The sequence below is a fragment of the Typopeltis vanoorti genome, chromosome 2 (assembly GCF_054136105.1).
Source record: "Typopeltis vanoorti isolate ZY-2024b chromosome 2, IOZ_Tvanoo_1.0, whole genome shotgun sequence".
Taxonomy (NCBI): Eukaryota; Metazoa; Arthropoda; class Arachnida; order Uropygi; family Thelyphonidae; genus Typopeltis; species Typopeltis vanoorti.
In genome coordinates, this window is record NC_143550.1 from 58,650,396 (window position 1) to 58,666,341 (window position 15,946).

General features: G+C 37.6%; 1 protein-coding gene across 4 annotated transcripts in view; it reads left to right on the plus strand.

Annotated features, from left to right (window-relative positions):
* The window catches only part of LOC150109062 (CCR4-NOT transcription complex subunit 3-like), a 436,445-nt gene that overhangs the window by 369,859 nt on the left and 50,640 nt on the right, over nt 1-15,946 (plus strand). The window lies entirely within an intron of this gene.

Genomic DNA, 15,946 nt, shown 5'->3' on the forward strand with positions numbered 1-15,946 from the left:
TATCCAGATCACAACAGAGTCATTTGTGTATGTTAAACAGTATCAGACCCCTCCCCCCCTTAAATACCTGGATAAATTTCAAACACTGCTGCAAGACTATGAAAAGGCTGGCATCATTGAAAAATCAAATTCCCGATGGAACAGCCCCTTCATATTGGTGGAGAAACCTAATGGAAGTCTGCGATTTGTACTGGATTTATGAGAGGTTAACAAGGTCACCAAGCCCATTGATTTCCCTCTATGCAACATTGAAGAATTGTTAATTGGTCTGGAGGGAGCATGATACTTCTCAAAATTAGGCCTGAACTCCGGCTATTTTCAGATTCCCCTTAGGCAGGAAGACAGGAAATACTTTGCCCTCACTACATGATGGCAAAAGTATCAACTCCGTCGACTTCCTCAGGGAGCCAGAAACTCAGCCATGAGTTTTCAGTGTCTAATGAACGCTGTTCTCTCAGACATGTTAGGGAGGAGAATCATGTGCTTCCAAGATGACCTGTTAATCTACTCTCCAGATCTAAAAACACACAAGGAGATCCTACTGGGTGTTCTAAACAGGATGAGAAAAGCACAACTCTCTTTGAAATGCTCAAATTGTCGGTTCTTCATGAAGGAAGTTGAGTATCTGGGGCATGTTGTAAGTGAGGCTGGGATAGTCCCCACTCAAGAGAACATCACCGCCATATTAAAGGCGAAAATCCCCACATCTGTAAGGCAGATTCGGAGGTACTTAGGAATGATAAATTTCTACAGAAAGTTCATTCCTGAGTGCTCAAAATTGATGGAACCTATTGTGAAATTAACCAAAAAGGGAGTGAAGTTTTCTTGGGGGCGGGGGAGGAACAAAGGCATGCCTACCAATCCTTGAACCTGGCCCTGACTAAATCACCTGTCCTCACTTATCCTAAACTTGGAAAACCATTCTACCTTTCAGCGGATGCCTTAAATGACACCATTACATCCGTCGTAGAACAAGGGGAGAGGGAAGAATTTAGGCCTATTGCCTTCCTCAGCAGGAAATTCTCATCCTCCGAAAAGAATTATTCAGTCATTGAGAAAGAAACACTGGCAATTGTGCATGCCCTCAGAAAGTTTAAGTATATGTTGTTAGGACAGAAAGTCATCCTAAGATCCGATCACAAACCTCTATCTTTCCTATCCTCCATGAAGGATAAGAATCAAAGGATTATTCGATGGGCTCTGGAGATGCAACAGTTTCAAGTCGAAATAAATTACATCCCTGGAAAAAACAACATAGTTGTGGACTACCTATCCAGATCATTAGACACTGAGTAAGAGGAGAACGACTGTTGAGATAGTGGGATAATTAACTCAATACACAAGACCAAAGGGGATGGAAGAAAACAAGAACAAACCCCCCCACATCTTCAGAATTGGGAAAAATCCATCATCGTAGAAGCTTAAAAACAAGACCCAGTATGGAAGGGAGTATATCAAAAGGCTTTGAAAGGTGAGAAACTCACAGGAGAACATTCGTTTCTCCATACATTACACATCGACAGTGATGGTTTTCTGTTATCAAAACAAGACATCACTGGAAAATGGAAAGAAAAAATATTAGTTCCGACAGTCATGATCCCTTGGGTGCCACACACCTTTCATTATGCGGATTTGGCAGGTCATCAGGGGTTCTTTAGAACCTGGAATAGAATAAAAATAGATGCATGTGGAAAGGAATGTGGGGGGGGGGGTGTCGAGGCTTATGTGTCCTCATGCCAATTGTGTCAGAAAAGGTCAAACTGCAGGGGAAATGCCCCCCCCCCTCCAGCCATTCCCCACCTCCATGCGTCTGTTTCAAGCTGTGGCAATGGACATCGTTGGTCCTCTTCCAACTAGTTTGAAGGGAAACAAATATATATTAGTTGTGATTGACATGTTCTCCAGATTCCCAGAGGCTACAGCCATGAAGGACCAAACTGCACAAACTGTGGCAAACAAACTATTCAAATTAATTATCTCCAGATATGGAACCCCCCCCTCCCCAAACTCTCCTTTCAGACCAAGGCTCAAACTTCACAGCTGAAGTCATGCTTCAGTTGTGCAAATTGCTGAAAATAAAAAACTGTTCACCACTCCTTATCACCCCCAAGGCAACAGAATGTGTGAGAGGATGAACAGAACCCTCAAACAGACTCTCCAAACTAGCTAGCAGTCAAATATCAAATTGGGATGATTACCTCTCACACACCCTCTTTGCATGTAGAAAACTGCTCTACATGCAGCCATCAAGGAGGCCCCGGCCATTGTATTATATGGGTTTGAGCCGTTGTTCCCCAGCGATTTTCAAAGCGCGAGAGCAAACACAGGATTCCCAGACATTGATGAATATCTAAATAATCTGATAATGGAAAACAAAATTGCATATGAGTTGGTGGCGGAGTCTAGTAACAACAGTTCGCAAAGGGCAAGGCATATGCAAACAAACTAAAGAGATATAAGGATTTAAAACCAGGGAACCTAGTCCTCTTAGAACAACAACCTAGCAACAGAAAGGGAGGTAAACTAGGGAAGAGTGCTGTAGGGCCATATGAAATTATCAAAAAAACATCCCCGGTGAATTTTGGAATAAGAGAAACAACAAGCCGAGGAAAAACGTTTACCGTTCACTCAGACAGATTGAAGTTATTTAAGTGCAGACCAGACCGACTGGTTTGTCTTGGGGACTCGATAGAAAGGGTGTTTGGAAAAAAGGGAAAATCTCTCAGAATAAATAACCACTGGAAAGGCACGGACGAGATTAAGCATATGACACTGAGGCAGAGAAGGTCTAATACTCAAGAAAGGGAGGAACAACCCGTCTCGGATGACCAATTCTCTAGTTAATAAATATAGGACTTATGATATCCCAGAACATAAGGATGACAGAGCTTTAAATAAAAGGGGGGGGGGATGTCTAGGTAGTGATACGACAGGGAACTTTGTCCAAACTAGATATTATTTAAGACCTCGAAAGGGAGATAAGAAATCTGATTCCTCCACTGATGAGTTTTGTGTGAAAAATTTTTCTTTAAAGAAAAATAAGCCTTCGTTAAATTGTGAATGAAGAATTTTATGATTATTAATACTTCATTCATGATTTAACATGAATTGCATTTCCTGAGCTAAGTTTGCTCCTAAATAAATTGTAATTTAAACACTACTGTTATTTGTTCATTGAAATAATAATTGTAATTTTTTTTAGTTATTTTTTCTTGTATAAATTATTAATATAACTTGTAAATGTATCCTAAGTGAACTGTAATATATGCATTTTATTTGTTGTTATGGAAAGTGAAAGTATTTCTAACAGACTCTGCTAATGTGATTTGATTGGCTGCTGTCAGAAAACTAAGTTATTTCATGATATTGCGTGCCTTAGCATTGAGAACTGTACAACGATCACATGATAATTTCGAGGTTTGGGTGGGAAAAAGGGAGAGGATTTATGAGATGGAGGAAGAAGGAAAATGAAGGAGTGTAGATAGGTAGTGAGACATGACCTAACTTGAGATCGAACATCGCATCAAAGATTTGGAAGCTTGTTCTGATTTTAATGAATCTTACTTCAAACTCATAATTATTTATGGTTTCCTGTCACCTTGTAAAGGAATTTACCTGAGTGAATGAATAATAATAATAATATGATTGAGATTTATCGTAAGACAAGTTATTACGAGCAAGAAAATATCTTTTCCAGTCTTGGCAAATAAGTTGTTGAACTCAGGGACACTACAAGTTTTGTGTCATCTGTAGTGGGAGATTATCGAGTACCTAAGAAGTGATGTAAGAATTTTCCATAATGTGCAAGCTATGATGATCATACCGGTAAGAATATCTATTCTATAACTAACATGTGATAGTGTTGCTTGTGTCCGGAGAACTTGGTAAAATTTCTTGTTGCTGAAGCCAGCTAGTCCATCTTGATTGAGTGATATTATAAAACATTTCCTTGTGAAACAAAATGTGAGAAACTTCATTAAAGAAATAGTTCATGTTTGAATGTGTTATCTCACAATGTATATGTATATTTAAGACTGAACCTTTTAAGAACTATTTTAATCCTCTGATAGATATTGAAGTTGCCAGTTGAGTGTTGATAAAATTGAAGTTAATGATTATTCTATGAGACTGAAAAGAATTAAATTTCAAGAGTTTAGCTGAATATTGATGTTGTTTAAAGTGAAACTAAGTTGAAATCATAACAGATGAGAATTGTAAAAGCCTTATACAAAGTTCTAGAAGTAAATGATATACTCAGCTGCGCAGAGTCTAATTTCTTTATAGAATGCAGAAATTGCTTTCTAATTGTATTAATCTTAATAGAGTTCTTGTTTCTTGTGTAAGAATAATTTTGTGAGAAATTGAATATCTTGTTTAACTTGATTCTTATGCTTGCCTAATTTCAGTTTCATTGCACCGCTCATTAAAATACGAATCTTGTAGGGGAACCCTATATATAAGTAAGACAATTTTGGCCTGTAGTAAGTTCTTATAGCTGTAGTGCTAATTGGTGCTTGATTCCCTCACAAAAATTGTGTGATTTCAAACATAGAGTGGTGCAGTATAATAAAAATTTTCTTTATGTCTGAAAGAAAATTTTTATTATATTAGGGTCAAACAACAGTTAGCAAATATAAGGTTGGATGAAAGACAAAACCAACAGCTGTTCACAACACAGTGTTCAAGCCAATTTAACTTATGAATCTGAGAGCTGGGTTAGAAATAAAACACTTGACCAAAGACTAGAGATCACAGATATGATAGTCCTGAGAAGAATTAGGGGCATGAACAGATGGCATCAATGGCAACCTCATATTAAAAACGAGGATATGAGGAAAGAACTTAACATTGTTAGCATTTAGGAATGTGCTAGCAGAGCTAATCTCAGGTGGTATGGTCACTTAAACAGAATTGGAGAAGAAAGATTAGCAAAACAGGTGTTCTCTGCCAGGTTTGGCAGGGAAAAGGCCCAGAAGAAGGCCAAGATATAGGTGGATTGATACAGTAAAAAGTGCCTTAGAAGACAGAAATATAAGATCTGCTAATATTGGAGTCTTGAAAATTAACAGATTGATTTGGAGGAAAATTGTAGATAGGAAGTAAGTGGTGATGTAAGGTTTTCATGTAGTACTATCATATCCTGTACACTCCTTGAGGGGTACATGTTAGGAATTTGATTATGATGAGCTACTTGAATCTAGATGCTAATGACTTCTCTTGAATTGCCTTAGCATCATATAATGTAAAGGATACATCATTTTGGATGTGTATAATGCTAAGGATTATAGGAAGGGGCACTACCCAGACTTGTTTCAAACTTTTTTGAGGTCTCAGCAGTGGGTGCCAGACTCACAGGTGATACTAAGTTGATGCAGTGCAAAAGTCTTTCAACAAAAAGCTTTGATTCAGAATATTTTAATATGTGATGCCTTTTCAGTACTGGTATATGGGAAATATTACTTCTGCATTATTTCAACCTTAGTATCACCTCTTGGTCTGGCTTCCACTGTTAAGACCTCATAAGGGTTGAAACTGGTGTAGGTAATGCCCCTTCTTACACTGGTGATGAGAAGCTAAGGGCAAACTACATTTTTACCTGTATATGAAAAAATTTTCAGCACTACAGCTAAATGTGGATATAAATTTATTGCCAGCATACCGATAAAATTATATTACACAAAAATTGTGTTATGAATTTCATACAAATTAAATTGCAATACACTTTTGGCAAAAGTTACAAAATTCCTAATGGATGTAGTTAAGTAATTAATGTACAGCACTTACAGAAAACCATGCAGAGACAGATTTCAGTATGGAATATGTCCACCCCAAATTGCAATGCAGCTCTCACTACATTGTACTATGCTTAGCACCAAGTGATCAGGAGTTCTTGACAGAAACTGGTCCCCTACTCCTTCAGATTGTTTTCTGGAGAGGAATTTTGAACAGCAATGCTTCTCCCTATTTTCTCCTAAATGTGTTCAATTTGAGTGAGATCTGGTGAGCTTGCTGGCCACTCAATTCGATTAACATCCTCAATCTGCAGAAGTATCTCCATTGCTCATGTATGATGTTACACGGCATTGGCATCCATAAAAATGAATTCTTTGCCAACTGCACCAAAGAACAATTGAACATAATGCTGGAGTACTTCATTGCAATATCATTCACTAGTCATAGTCCCTTTTTCCACCACTACCCTACCAGCACTTGTAGCTCTGTGTGTCCAGTAAGCATAATGCCTCTCCACACCACTACCCCACTACTGCCATATCTATCTCTTTTAAGAACATTATTGCAATGGGAAGCAATACCACTTTCATGCCAGATTCATCCTAGAATTGGAAGAAAGACTAAAACGACTCATCTGTTAAGATTACATTAGCCCATTGATGTCTTGTCCAGTGTTCAGGCTCATCCGCCATGGTGCATCGATTATGTTTTGATGTTATAACAAAAATCTGCCTTCCTGCTCTATGGTAGAGTGAGGGCAACCTTTTAACAAACATCTGGAACACATTCCATTGGTTTGAAATGCTATCCAGAACCTAGATACATCACTAGGTGAGATTCCTAACTCCCTAGAATTCCTAATTCCAGGGCGTTAGGAATGTCTTGTAACATTCCTAACTCCCTGACATGTCCTGTGATGTCTTGAAATATTACAAGACATCCAAGTTTGTTTTTTTTTATTCCTTCATGAAAAGAGTTTACTTCAAACACAATTCACTTAGCGCAGCCTTTTACTTTTTATCCTCTGGAGTGCTTCCACTTGATCCCTTTACGTGCGATTGAAAAATTTGAATGTGTACCCTCTTTCTATTTGAAATTGTCAGTTATATAAATTGTCACAAGGTGATTCATTGGAATTTGTGGTTGTAATCTTCAGAAATAGTGTTCATCCTTAGATTTTGGACACCAGTGTATAATGCTAAGCATTATACATCCCAAATGTGTGCTTTGCATTATGAGATAATAAGGCAATTAATGAGAAGTCACTAGCAACTATGTACAAGTAGCTTAGTCATGAAAATACTTCAAGCACAAACTTTGTTTGCTTACACTTGGATAATGGATAAACCAAGAATATAATTTCTTAATCTTTTAATTTCTTTTTTAAGTGTTGAATGAGGCTGTTTTGTGATTTCAGCATCATGAAGATTTTTGTCATTGGTGTGAAGGCAACTTTTAAATTGTACTGCTTAGCACATCAGCACTCTTATTGGTGATAGTTTTTATGTAACGTAAAGAAACGCCACTTCTGTGGTCTGTGTGCTTGCATGTATGCCAAAACAGATAATGGCCTTTATGAAATGCGCTTGATAGTTTTCTACTTTCTTTAGGTAAACCATTTCTTGCTTCATTTTGTTGCTATCACTTAATATTGTGAAATGTTTGCCCCCCCCCCCTCTTCTTGGCAGCATGATAGTGAGATAGCATGATTTTCTTCCAGTGTTGAATTTTTTTTATATACTGTAAATAAAAAAAAAAAGCTGTTTTGATCATTAACTGAAGATTAGAATATCTAGAAAGGGAAGTTTTTTTTTTTTTTTTTTTTTTTTTTTTTTTTTTTTTTTTTTTACTTCCAAAATTCATTTCACATTTACTTTATCCAACTCAGCAAATTTAGTAAACCCATGTTGTCCATTTCTGCATGTGAGTTCTTACAATCTTCTCAAAAATCAACAACTTTCCAGAGATCTTGATAAATCAGTAGTTACACATTGGTATTTGCACCACACTTGCCCAATGGACTGTCATATATATATATATATATATATCTACATCCAGTATAGTGACATCATTGTGTGTCATGTTATGCATCATGTTGATAGATCTTAGCAAAGTGAGTACTCATTATTTAAACAGTTGCATCTGCGTTTGATGCAAGGATACCATCTATATTCAGTAAAGTTATTCTTTGACATTCATACTTTCTTTTACTTGCATCACAACAATAAAATTCTTTTTCGGTTACCTTTAGCCTACACTCCCAATTTCTTTTCGTATTCTGACTTAGCTTTATTTACATTACTTAACTTTTCTGGCTACCACTTCATAGATTTTTATAATTCCTCTCATCCTTACTCATGATATTCCTTCCACATCATCTTATAGATCTCTTGCTTAATAAGGTTGCATATTCATTTCACTCCCACCTTATTCATTCTTCAAACTCTAGGGACGTTTTCAGATACTGCATCATTTAAGCATCTTTTCAAAGTTTCTATTCACTGCTGATATATTTTCCACTCGATAACTGATATCATGTGGCAAAACATAATATTCTTCTCAGTTTGTCATGATTTCCAGTTTTGTAGTACATCATGTAACTTGTCTTAATTGGAATAATTGGAACATTCATATACTTCTCTACTTCAACAGAGAATGGGTATGGCTTGATCATACTTCCTTCAATCACATGCTATTTGCAAATGTTGTCTCACAACAGCTCAAATTCTCCTTCATTCTGCTGCCCAATCGTTTTCTTTGCTGTCCGGTCACTGTTCAGGTAACAAGTCACCCATCATGGTAATTTGGCAGTTCATTTCATCATCCCCTAGCATCTCTGCTGCCAGGTCTTAGCAATATACTACCATATATTCCATCCTGTTAGCCTCCACTTGACACCAGATAGCCTCGCACTCACTGCTATGTGAAACATTATTACTGTTATTGCTTGCATGAGTTTCTACCCTTGGTAGACTCAAATCATCTGATATCATTAGTGATATCCTTTACATTACATCCCCCCCCCAATCTTCTTTCTTTTCTGTTTTTCCTTAAAAAAAACTGCATTATTTACACTAATTGCAATTATTACATCTGACTGAGAGCCAGGTTTCACTAATGTTAACAATCTTAGGCTACGATGCATTCACTAAGTCAACAAACTCCACCCCTTTGTCCCTGATGCTCCTAGCAGTCATGTAGGCATGAATTAATTCCTGGCTTTTTTGTATATATATATATATATATATATATATATATATCTGCAGTCTGCTTTACCCATTTGGGCAACTTTCTTCCCTCTCCCCCATGTTAAATCATGGTCTACTTGCTTCCTACTTTCTAGATACCATTCGTCTACCTTTTGTTTAAAAAATTATTATTCCTAACACTTATCATGTTGTCTCTTTCAGATCACATAGTACTTAATGCATATTGTATTATTAAAACCATTCACCAAAGATGTACTCAACAGGCATGTGCATTCTGGTCTAATGTACCATGCTCTGAGAAGAACTTGGATCTAATCACACTCTTATTCAGTTACCAGGGATGATCCCCCAGGTTTCCCCTATGCATTATAAGTTGTAAAATATCACTTATGTCTATACTGTAATATCCAACTTATTATTATACAAGTATCTCTATGGGGTCAGAGGATTCATCATGGAAGATCCATTTATTCACACAATACCTATCGTACTTCTCCTTAAACTCATTTACTGATGGAACACCCACAACCACCTTTGGTAATCCATTCCATCCATTCACAACTCTCCGAGTAAAAAACTCGCCAAAAAACCTAGTCCTAACACTCTTGATAACCACACTGTTACACAACTTCCACTAATTACCCCTTGTTCTCTCTTTTCTTGCCATATACTGAAGAAAAAAAATTCTTCATGTCAATCCTATAAAATCCCTTTAATAACTTGTTAAAGCTGCTATCATATTACCTATTTTTCATTTGTCAGCTAATTTTTAAAACCTACAGACCATCAATCTATTCTCATAAGGAACATTCCACAGACCTGCCACAACCTTTGTCCCTTGCCTCTGAATCCTCTCTACATCATCATCACCAGGGAATCCAGGAGTCCAGATCTGTAGCAGTCCAGATATGGCCTTATATAGGAGAACAATGACCTATCTATCTCTGCTTATTAGTGTGTTCTTCAATAATCATGTAATCTGATGTGCTGTTTTGGTTACCTTTGCAATATGCCCTCTAAACTGGCCTCATCAGTTTCATGCATTTCAGTTCCATCAGTATAATACACAGCTTCTGATCTCTTCCCAAAGTGCATCACCTTACACTTGGCCACATTAAACTCAGCCATTTCTCTTTGTCCATACTGCTAGTCAGGATCTCTGCATCATCTTCATTTACCATTCCTCTTCCCAATTTAGCATTGTCAGCAAACAACTGAAAATAATTTCCTATATCATTGATATACTGAGCCCTGTCTTACACCACTTGTCATTTGCCTTCTCCTGGACTGAACTTTGCCACAAACCATTCTTTGATATCTCTGTCCATCAGCCGTCCTGTAATACAAATCACCACATTCATATCTAAGCTCATTTGTTTCAATTTATTCAATAGAGTTCTATATGGAATCTTGTCAATTGCTTTTGCAAAATCTAGCAATATACTTGAGTAGCCATTTCCCCTTATCCATCTCCATTGTCACTTAATTATAAAAAAGTAAGCAAGCAGACAGCAAAAAAAGATGGTAACCATGCTGTTCCTTACAGAGTATCATATACCTATCCACCAAATACTGAATTTCTATCTTTCACCAGTTTCTCCAATACCTTAACCACCACTCTTGAGATGCTGATTGGCCTATAATTTGTTACTTCTGTCTTGGAGCCTCCTTTATGCAATGGGACTATGTTGCCTTCTCTCCACTCTATTGGCACCTTCCCACTACTGAGACTGAAATTAAACAGCTTGGTCAGAGGAGCTGATAATTCCATTGCACATTCTCATAATACATGGTCTAATATACCATCTAATCCCATGGCTGTGTTTGGATTGAGGTTCTGCAATATTTTAAGCACCTCCATTCTGCTATCAGTCGGTGTCACATCTGGCATTGCAATGTAACCCCCTAGATAATACACTCCTGCAAGATGCACACTCAGTAATTAAACTATTTGGCTTGCTTCTGTTACCTCCCCACCATCGGCACTTTTTAAAGTCATCCTTTCATAGTCATTCCTCTTTTTATTTGACACATAGTGAAAGAACTCCTTGGGGTTTCTTTTGGCTTCATCAGCTAGCTTGCTCTCGTAATTAGCTTTGGCCTTCCTTACAATACTGGTCATCCTTCTTGCCTGCATCTTATACTGCTCATGGGCATGCTGATTACCTGTTTCTTTATAATCCCTCCACAATCTTTTCTTTATGTGCAACCCTTCTTAATGAAACTATTCATCTATCTAACTCCTACCTAATTTATCCTTCTGACTCTAGATATGCATTTAGATACTGCTTTCTTCAAACATCCCTTGACCATCTCCCATGTACCAACAACATCTCTCTCTCTCTCCAAATTCTCATGCCATTGCTCTCTTCTGTCATAATCACCTGCTTTTGTAGTTTCACATATATCCCTTCTTAATGGAAAATTCTACATGTCTAGTAATCTCCCAGGTCAAGACTTCATAATCACTTTCTCCAAATGGAGGCAGCATAGTTAGATTGGTTAGTGTTAGGTTCTCTAATGCAATGATCAGGTCAGCACTCTTGAATCTGATGTCTCCTTCATTACATGTTGCCTCAAGTAATTATCACTCAGCAGCTGTATAAATTCCATTTCCTTCTCTGCTTGTGATCATTCCTCCTCACAATCTATATTCTCATAGTTGAAATCCCCCATTAGAATTACTCAACCTGTATTCATCATGCTAACTTGCGAGTGCATGTTAACTACATTCTCCCATATAACCTCTGGATTATAGTAGCAGCCAATTACATCTGTAGTCCTGTTGGCCCTGTCTCCCATGAGATGACTTCAAATGAAGTGCCATCTGAATCCCTGTTCCCCTACTCCTTTTGGCTTTAATTCCTCTGCTATCATTAGCAAAACTCCTCCTACCATCCTGTTCCTTCTGTCCTCTCTGAAGACACTATATCCCTTGCATTCTTTTCCTATGACCATATCATCCTCAGTCAACCAAATTTCACTAATGCCTATAACTTTTGGCCAAGTTGTGCTAACCAATGCCAAAAACTCCTCAACTCTATTTCGAATACTTACGTCATTAGTATACATAAGCTGCAATACCCCATTGATCCCACCATCTGCTTTACACCTTGTATTACTTAGCTGACTAAAGTTAACCTAAGGTGCTACATTTAGCATCATGTGATCACTCTCCCACTTACTAACTTCTACTTTGCCTGGACCCACATTCACCTGCATCCCCCTCCCCCTGTAAACATTCTAGTTTCCATGACTTTGTACTTCAGAACTTGCACTGAATAACACTTTCTCAAGACTCCTGATACCAAATTTATTTAGATGCAAGTCATCCACCCTATATAACTCCTTCCTTCCATGAAACTCACTCCACCAACTCCACACCATTTCTCCTGCACAATCTGCACGCTGACTCATTCTCAATCATAGCTCGACATCTCATTTCACCTTTATCATACCGTGCCAACAGACTCGCAACTTTTATTTTCTCCCTCTTTTTTTTTCACATATACTAGAACTCTTTCATATCTCCTCGTACCACACTTGTCACCTGCTAAATCATTTGCACCAGCCAGAATAAACATCTTTTACCTTAACTCTCAACATCCTTACAGCATTCACTGACATCCTTAATCTTAGCTCCAGGAAAACACTATTTCATCACATTCTTCTTAAGGTCTCCTTCTATCAATGAATCAGCATACAAAATCTGATCTTTATTTTCATGCTCTGCTTTCTCTCCCCTTTTTTTCTCTTCTGCATCATATTATCTACCAGGCATTTCTCCAACCACTATATTTCTATATTTCCTCTTTTTCATCTGTTACTCAAACTTTGAAGACCATATTCCCTTAATCTAACTTCATGTGCATTGTACTCAAGATCTGGGATTTTCAAAGCCTTGTACAGTGGAAGAATAACTTCCTTTTCCTTACAAGTTGGTATTCTCTTCAGTATTACAGTTATCTGAGGTGATGAATGACTTGATTCACCTTAATAATTTGATCCCTGAACTTTAATTCTCTCTTTCTCTCCCTCCCTCCCATTATCACCACCATGTCCCTATCTTCATTGACCACTTGTAAGAAATTACGATTATTATAGCATTCTGAAAGTGAAATAATGCAAATATATGTTGTCATAAGAAAGTAGTGTTGGATGGGTATAAATTGAGTGGATTTTGAGAATCATACTGGTAAGACAACTAATAATTATCTGCAAATTGTGCATTTCATTTAATATATATACACCCTCTGTCCAAAAAGAAACTAGTGGCGCCACTTATTGTATATTTTTGTTGTCAAAAGCAGCAACCTTCATTAGTGTTGTGTCAACTGTTTATGACATTTGTTTCATTAGAAGTCGAGTTATAGTGCCAAGAGTGACGGTGTGTTTTGAAGAATGGTTGGTCGTCACGATATTCATGCTGAATGCAACGAATTCTCGCTATCAATCACTTCAAAACTTCCAGATAAAACTCACCATTCACCATTTGGCCGGGCGGAACGAATTCTTTGTGGATAATGTCCTTGGAATCGTAGAAACAAATCAGCATTGTCTTTACTTTTGACTTCTCCAAGCGACTTTTTTTTCGGATGCCCCTCTTCTGGTGGTCTCCACTCAGCACTCTGATGCTTTGTTTCAGGCTCATACTCAAAACACCACGTTTTCATCACCAGTAATGATCATTTCAAGGAAGTTTGAGTCCTTATGAGCAGTTTTAATGAGGTCCTTGCAGTGTTCAATTTGATACATTTTTTGGTCGTCAGCCAACCTGTGGGGAACAAATCGTGAATTTAATATACGAAGGCCCGAACTCTCAGTCAAAATGTTGTGCACAGTTGATTTTGGAATCCCCAATTCATCTTCAATCAATCTCGTGGACAATTTCGGGTTTTCTTTGATGAAATTCACGCGCTTTTTGGGTGTTAGCTTCACTCAGTCCAGTTTTTCGACGGCCTGGCTTTTAGTCGTCCTCTAGCATCTTACGGCCACTTTGAAATCGCTTAAACCCTCATAAACTTGAGTATGGGATAAGCATTCATCACCGTATGCTTTTTGAAGCATTTGATGCATTTCAGTAAAACTTTTACCAAGTTTAACACAAAAGTCAATTACAGCTCTCTGTTTGAAACTCATTTTCCGACCGTTCGTCAAAACACTACTGTCACTCTTGGCACTATAACTTGGTTTCTAATGAAACAAATGTCATAAACAGTTGACACAACACTAATGAAGGTTGCCACTTTCTACAACAAAAAGATACAACAGGAGGCGCCACTAGTTCTTCTTTTTTCAAAAAGATCGGTTTCTTTTTGGACAGAGGGTGTGTGTGTGTGTATATATATATAAGCTTTCTTTCTAGAAGAAAGGAAGTTTGATGCCATTATGGAAGTCTAGTCACTCATTTAATGGAGATATGCATGGTAGAAATTATTTTTTAAAATAATATATGGCATTATCATATACAGGTGATAATTTATCCTTAATTGGTGGTAAGATAGAAGATAACTTCCAAGCTGGTTTGAAGGTGGTGTATAGTTTTTATTTGTGAGGATCCTTTCTATCTGTTTAGAAATCTCTTTAAGGTAAGGTATGTGGATCCTTTTAATATCAGATTACAGTGTGGCAGAAGGATGATAATCATATCCATCAAGTGATAGTGACTTTTATTTTATTTAATTCTTCTAATAGATGAGTCAGAAGAACAAATTTTGTGTGCTCTGTGCATGAGGCTTTTGATAATTACCTGTCTTTTATGAAGAATTATGATGTGAAACTGCATGGATAATCCTTTCAGTGAAGGATGGCTTCCTGTAAATGGAAAGTTCAGTATTACTAATAGAGTTACAAAGTAACTAGTGCTGGGGTATCCAGAAAGGGAAAACTGTTGTCAGATTGCTGCTCAATAGGGAACTTAATGTAAATGTCGAGAGTTTATTTTTCACTTGGTTAGACTATAATAAGTTTAGTTTAATCTTTTATACAAGTGTTAGCAAACAAAGTTTGCGCCTGAAAGTATCTTTAGGACTGAGCTAAGGTGGTGCAACACGTGGCAAAGATGAAGAAAGCTATCATCATTCCTATCTCAGTATCTCCCATAATGCAAAGCACATCTCCTTGTGGATATGTGTAATGCTATGCATTAAGGCAAGGGTCACTACCCGGACTGGTTTCAACCTTTATTGAAGTCTCATCAGTGGGAGCCAGGCCCAGTAGTGGAGACACCAAGGCAGAAGCAATGAGAGGTCATCCCCACCTATAGGAGTTGCCAAAAGGTGTACAACCTTATTATTAAATTACTCCGGATTCAGAGAAAGATGTTGAGAGTTTATTTTTCACTTAGGCTATAATAAGTTTAGTGTAATCCTTTATCCAGGTGGGGATGACCTCTCATGGCTTCTGCCTTGGTGTCTCCACTACTGGGCCTGGCTCCCACTGACGAGACCTCAATAAAGGTTGAAAACGGTCTGGGTAGTGGCCCTTGCTTTAATGCATAGCATTACACATATCCGTAAGGAGATGTGCTATGCATTATGGGAGATACTGAGATAGGAGTGATGATAGCTTTCTCCACCTTTGCCATGAGTTGCGTTGGTGTTGCACCACCTTATCTCAGTCCTGAAGATACTTTCAGGTGCAAACTTTGTTTGCTCACACTTGGATAAAGGATTAAACTAAACTTATTAATGTAAATGCATGAGGAGTTAAATTTGTCCAAAAACTGAATTAAGTTCTGCTTCTTAGTGGGGCCAGAATGCAAAGGCATCAACAAAATGTAACCTAATGTGGGAGGGGGGGGGTTTCCAAGAAGAAATGGTGTTGAAAATTCAGTCCTCTAAGTGCATCATAAAGTCACCCAAAGCAGGTGATTTATGATAACCCGCTGTTGGTACATTCAGTTTGTTTAAAACGGTTTATTTTGCCAAGTAAAATATCCAGCATTGATAGCAAATCACATTATTTACTTAACAACTGTCTCTGGAACTGTATTATTTCTTCCT